The sequence below is a fragment of the Rhinopithecus bieti genome, unplaced genomic scaffold (assembly GCF_001698545.2).
Source record: "Rhinopithecus bieti isolate Rb0 unplaced genomic scaffold, ASM169854v2 scaffold_1368, whole genome shotgun sequence".
Taxonomy (NCBI): Eukaryota; Metazoa; Chordata; class Mammalia; order Primates; family Cercopithecidae; genus Rhinopithecus; species Rhinopithecus bieti.
Genome location: NW_016803382.1, coordinates 93,984 through 100,659, shown reverse-complemented (window position 1 = coordinate 100,659; position 6,676 = coordinate 93,984).

Genomic DNA, 6,676 nt, shown 5'->3' with positions numbered 1-6,676 from the left:
ATAAATAAAATAAAGCTGGAGACATCACGTCATCTGACTTCAAATGTACTACAAATATATAGTAATCAAAACAACGTAATACTGACAAAAAACCAAAAACAAACAAAAAACAAACAAACAAAAAGCCTCCCAGGAACTTAGACCAATGGAACAGACTAGGGAAACCAGAAATAAATCCATGCTAAAGAGCCAGCTGATTTTCGACAAAAGTGCCAAGAACACACATTGGAGAAAAGACAGTCTCTTCAATAAATGATGCTGGGAAAACTGTACAGCCACAAGCAGAACAATAAAATTAGATTCTTATTTCTTACCACATTCAAATATCAACTCAAATAGATTAAATACTTAAATGTGGCCTGGCGCGGTGGCTCACGCTTGTAATCCCAGCACTTTGGGAGGCCGAGGTGGGCGGATCACGAGGTCAGGAGATCGAGACCATCCTGGCTAACACGGTGAAAACCCATCTCTACTAAAAAATACAAAAAATTAGCCGGGCGTGGTGGCGGGCGCCTGTAGCCCCAGCTACTCCAGAGGCTGAGGCAGGAGAATGGTGTAAACCCGGGAGGCGGAGCTTGCGGTGAGCTGAGATCCGGCCACTGCACTCCAGCCTGGGTGACAGAGCAAGACTCCGCCTCAAAAAAAGAAAAAACTTAAATGTAGGACCCACAATTATAAATTCACTAGAAGAAAACACATGGGAAATGCTCTATCATATTGCTCTTGAGAAGGAGTTTTTGTATAGAACCTCAAAAGCAAAGCCAACATAAGCAAATCTAGACAAATAGATGATATCAAACTGCAAAACTCCACAGCATACAGAAGCAGCATATTATCTACCAAAAAGCTACACGATAAACAATCAACAGAGTGGAGAGACAACTTACAGAATGGGAGAAAATATTTGCAAACTATACAAACATCCAGAGTATCTAAAAGATTCAAGTCTATTTTCTCATTGATCTTCAGGATGTTTTTTAATCCATTATTGAAAATGAGGCATTTAAATCTCCAACTCTTGTTGTGGGATTATCTAGTTCTTGCTTCATTTCTGTCAGTTTTGGCTTCACATATTTTATTGCTTTTTTACTTCCATATTGGCTGACAATTGTTAAATCTTCCTGTGGAACTGACTCTTTTATCAATACAGAATGTCTCACCTTAGACGTCTAAGTGTGTCGTTTTTTTTGGCTTTTGTTTTTTAAAATTCTTTTTTAAAATTTTGTAATTGCAACCACAACTTTATTATGCCTGCTGCTTGCATGTTTTTATTTCTTTGCTTTTACGCAATTTGTTTCTTTGGATCCAAAGTGATTGTGGTGCAGACAGCATATAGTTGTTTATTACTTTTATAATGTTTGACAATCTCAGCTTTTAAAATTTAATTATTTAATGTTTTTATACTTAGTGTCAATAATTATATAGCTGAATTTCTATTTGCCATACTATTTTTGTTTTCTGTATATCACCTATGTATTTTATTTTTTCTACCTATTCTGCCATTTTGCATTAAGAAGATATCTTCATGCAACATTGCAATTTATTCTATGATTTTTAAATATATATTTGGAGCTATTCCTACTTTCAGGGCTTCTGACACACATCTTAACTCATTAGAATCTGCTTTACATTTATACTGACAATATTGGTGAGTTATATGAATGCTAGTATATGTATTTCTATTTCTCTTTTTCATTTTGTGATATTAATTTTATACTTATATCTATGTGTTATAACTAATTTTATACTTACATCTGCATGTTATAAACTTAATATATTTTACACTTTTTATTTTATATAATTTTATTTCTTTTAAAGAGGAGGAGAAAAGAAAAAAAGCAATTATTCATCTACAAATCTTGTCATATGAACTTTCCTATTTTCCGTTTCTGGATTTCCTCATTTATTCCAGAATATTCAAGTTATTTGAAATATGTCAGAGAATATTTCTTTATTCCAAAACAACTTTGTTATCACTCACCTCTTTAGTTATTGTAAATATGTTACATTTATATTTGCAATAGTTCCAGCAACGCAATCCTGTTTTTATTGTTATACATTCATTTTGAAAATAAGATGAGAAACAAAAGGAATATGTATACATAACATCTTTTATAACGACATGATTATCTTTACTGGTGCTTTTGTTATTTTATGTAGATTTCAAATGATCATCTTTGGTCATTTGATTTCAACTAAGTTGAAAGCAACTCAGTGTTTATCTGGAAAGGGCTTATTTTACATTTTTTTTTGTTGATAACTTTCTTGTTCAGAGGATTCTTTGTTGATAGTTTTTCTCTGAAGAGTAGACAAAAATTTTTGAGTAGAGTTGAAAGGCTTAGACAAGAGCAATCAAATTAAGATCTTAGCAAATTGGATTGCAAATGAAATCATATTGATAGCAGCTAATGATATACTGAACTGGATTGGAGAGGGCAAGAAGAATTTAACTTGTGGACAATCAAGTCTCAGGCCCTCAGAACTGAGGCCAAATGGAGGACACACTTTTTAAAGGATTAAAGACAATGCATGAGAGCACAGCATGCTGAACCTAAACTGGCAGAGATTTTGCACTGTGCTAAGATCCATAAACTTATAGAAAGAAAAGTCACAATTTTAACTATAATAGTTTAACATAAAGTATTCAACTAACAGCAGATTGCAAATATGCAGTCATTAATTATAATTAATATTAGGTTTAGTTATAATAGAATTGTGTTTGATGGGTAATAGAATTGTGTTTGATGGGTGTTACAGGAGCAAAAGAAACATTCTTTGCTATGAAGTAAGTGCTCCATTACTGAGTGTTTAAAATAAAACCCTCCTGTGAGTGGAAGCCACAAATGCAACCGAGGGATGTGGTTGTAGAATATGCCACCAGAATATCTTGATACTTCGCATTTAAGAGAGATCTCTTGGCATGGGCAGTTCATATCCACTCTTGTTTAAAATGGAAGTGTCCTTCTGTACTCTGTAAATGCGCCTGGACAAATTAGTGGGAGAGGTAAAAAGCAGTCCACATTTTGCTCCCACATCTGGTGCTCTGGCTCAGAACTGTGTCCTCAGGAAGACAGAGCACATTGCCCATGTAGATCTAATAGAGGTGACATTTTTTTGATTCTCACAAAGGTGCTTATGGCCTACTTCTTACTCCAAAAAATAGAGACCACCAGGGAACATTTGTGAGGGCTACCATGAATTACCTGAAACAGCAGAGATGCTTTGGGAAATCTAACATTGTGTTCTCATCTTGAAGGCTGAGCAATTGAGACACAGCTGTTTTGTCTACTAGGACACAGACCATACAACCCACTGAGCTGAAAATACCTAGAGAAATAAGCTCACACATGAAAAAGTTTGGAGCACAGTTGTTCCTACAGTGTTTTCTAGGAATTGTAAAATTCCATTTTCCCTTTGGTGGCTCCCTTTCTTACAATCACAAGGTTAGGGCTTGCAATCTTTCTATACCTGACATGAAAATTATAAACCTGGAGGGAGATGAGCTGATGGCATTGCTTCCACATGAGTATGGGCTTCATCTTAAAAACATAGGCTCACTCCAAAGACTCAACTGAGCGACTGACAGCATTGTTAACAGAGACTGTCAGCATTGTTAACAGAGAGCTCAAGACTCAGGTGAGTGGTGAGATGAAGCAGGATTTACTCAAGGAACAGCTAGGATAATTCTTTTTTCATAATTTCAGTCATATCTCGCTGAATCATAACTGAAAACAATAGATATTTTCAGATGAAAATATAAATTTTTTGACTCATGAGTCTATAATGTATTAATTTTGAAGATACTTTGGTAATTTTGTAATACCATGTTTGAATTGCATTTGCATTATACGTCTTGTTTTACTAACTTTTCTCAGTTTAACTTACTGTATGTACTCAGGTGAAATTTTGTACTTTATTTTTTAAAATAATTATTTAATTTAATTTAATTTCCCTTCTTTGTAATGGTAATTTCATATTTTATTTTATTTTTATTATACTTTAAGTTCTAGGGTACATGTGCACAACGTGTAGGTTTGTTACATATGTATACATGTGCCATGTTGGTTTGCTGCACCCATTAATTTGCCATTTACATTAGGTATATCTCCTAATGCTATTCCTCCCCCTTTCCCCCCACCCCATGACAGGCCCCGGTGTGTGATGTTGCCCTTCCTGTGTCCAAGTGTTCTCATTGTTCAATTCCCACCTATGAGTGAGAACATGCAGTGTTTGTTTTTTTGTCCTTGCGATAGTTTGCTGAGAATGATGGTTTCCAGCTGCATCCATGTCCCTAAAAAGGACATGAACTAATCCTTTTTCATGGCTGCATAGTATTCCATGGTGTATATGAGCCACATTTTCTTAATCCAGTCTATCATTGATGGACATTTGGGTTGGTTCCAAGTCTTTGCTATTGTGAATAGTGCCACAATAAACATACGTGTGCATGTGTCTTTATAGAAGCATGATTTATAATCCTTTGGGTATATACCCAGTAATGGGGTGGCTGGGTCAAATGGTATTTCTAGTTGAAGATCTTTGAGGAATTGCCACACTGTCTTTCACAATGGTTGAACTAGTTTACAGTGCCACCAACAGTTTAAAAGTGTTCCTATGTCTCCACATCCTCTCCAGCACCTCTCCAGCACTGTTGTTTCCAGACGTTTTAATGATCGCCATTCTAATTGATGTGAGATGGTATCTCATTGTGGTTTTGATTTGCATTTCTCTCATGGCCAGTGACAATGAGCATTTTTTCATGTGTCTGTTGGCTGCATAAATGTCTTCTTTTTAAGAAGTGTCTGTTCATATCCTTTGCCCACTTTTTGATGGGGTTGTTGGATTTTTTCTTGTAAATTTGTTTAAGTTCTTTATAGATTCTGGATATCAGCCCTTTGTCAGATGGATAGATCACGAAAATTTTCTCCCATTCTGTAGGTTGCCTGTTCACTCTGATGCTAGTTTCTTTTGCTGTGCAGAAGCTTTTTAGTTTAATTAGATCCTATTTGTCAATTTTGGCTTTTGTTGCCATTGCTTTTGGTGTTTTAGACATGAAGTCCTTTCCCATGCCTATGTCCTGAATGGTATTGCCTAGGTTTTCTTCTAGGGTTTTTATGGTTTTAGGTCTAACATTTAAGTCTTTAATCCATCTTGAATTAATGTTTTTATAAGGTATAAGGAAGGGATCCAGTTTCAGCTTTCTACATATGGCTAGCCAGTTTTCCCAGCACCATTTATTAAATAGGGAATCCTTTCCCCATTTCTTGTTTTTGTCAGGTTTGTCAAAGATCAGATGGTTGTAGATATGTGCTATTATTTCTAAGGGCTCTGTTCTGTTCCATTGGTCTAGATCTCTGTTTTGGTACCAGTACCATGCTGTTTTGGTTACTGTAGCCTTGTAGTATAGTTTGAAGTCAGGTGGCATGATTCCTCCAGCTTTGTTCTTTTGGCTTAGGATTGTCTTGGCAATGCGGGCTCTTTTTTGGTTCCATATGAACTTTAAAGTAGTTTTTTCCAATTCTGTGAAGAAAGTCATTGGTAGCTTAATGGGGATGGCATTGAATCTACAATTTACCTTGGGCAGTATGGACATTTTCACAATATTGATTCTTGCTATCCATGAGCATGGAATGTTCTTCCATTTGTTTATGCCCTCTTTTATTTCATTGAGCAGTGATTTGTAGTTCTCCTTGAAGAGGTCCTTCCTATCGCTTGTAAGTTGGATTCCTAGGTATTTTATTCTCTTTGAAGCCATTGTGAATGGGTGTTCATTCATGATTTGGCTCTCTGTTATTGGCATAGAGGAATGCTTGTGATTCTTGCACATTGGTTTTGTATCCTGAGACTTTGCTGAAGTTGCTTATCAGCTTAAAGAGATTTTGAGCTGAGACAATGGGGTTTTCTAAATATACAGTCGTGTCATCTGCAAACAGGGACAATTTGACTTCCTCATTTCCTAATTGAATACCCTTTATTTCTTTCTCCTGCCTGAATGCCCTGGTCAGAACTTCCAACACTATGTTGAATAGGAGTGATGAGAGAGGCCATCCCTGTCTTGTGCCAGGTTTGAAAGGGAATGCTTCCAGTTTTTGCCTATTCCATATGATATTGGCTGTGGGTTTATCATAAATAGCTCTTACTATTTTGAGATACGTCCCATCAATACCTAATTTTTTGAGAGTTTTCAGCATGAAGAGCTGTTGAATTTTGCCAAAGGTCTTTTCTGCATCTATTGAGATAATCATGTGGTTTTTGTCTTTGGTTCTGTTTATATGCTGGATTATGTTTATTGATTTACATAAGTTGAACCAGCCTTGCATCCCAGGGATGAAGCCCACTTGATCATGGTGGATAAGCTTTTTGATGTGGTGCTGCATTTGGTTTGCCAATATTTTATTGAGGATTTTTGCATCGATGTTCATCAGGGATATTGGTCTGAAATTCTCTTTTTTTGTTGTATCTCTGACAGGCTTTGGTATCAGGATGATGTTGGCCTCATAAAATGAGTTAGGGAGGGGCCAGGTGCGGTGGCTCACACCTGTAATCCCAGCACTTTGGGAGGCCGAGGCGGGCAGATCACAATGTCAGGAGATCGAGACCATCCTGGATAACATGGTGGAACCTCGTCTCTACTAAAAATACAAAAAAATTAGCCAGGCAAGGTGGCGGGCGCCTG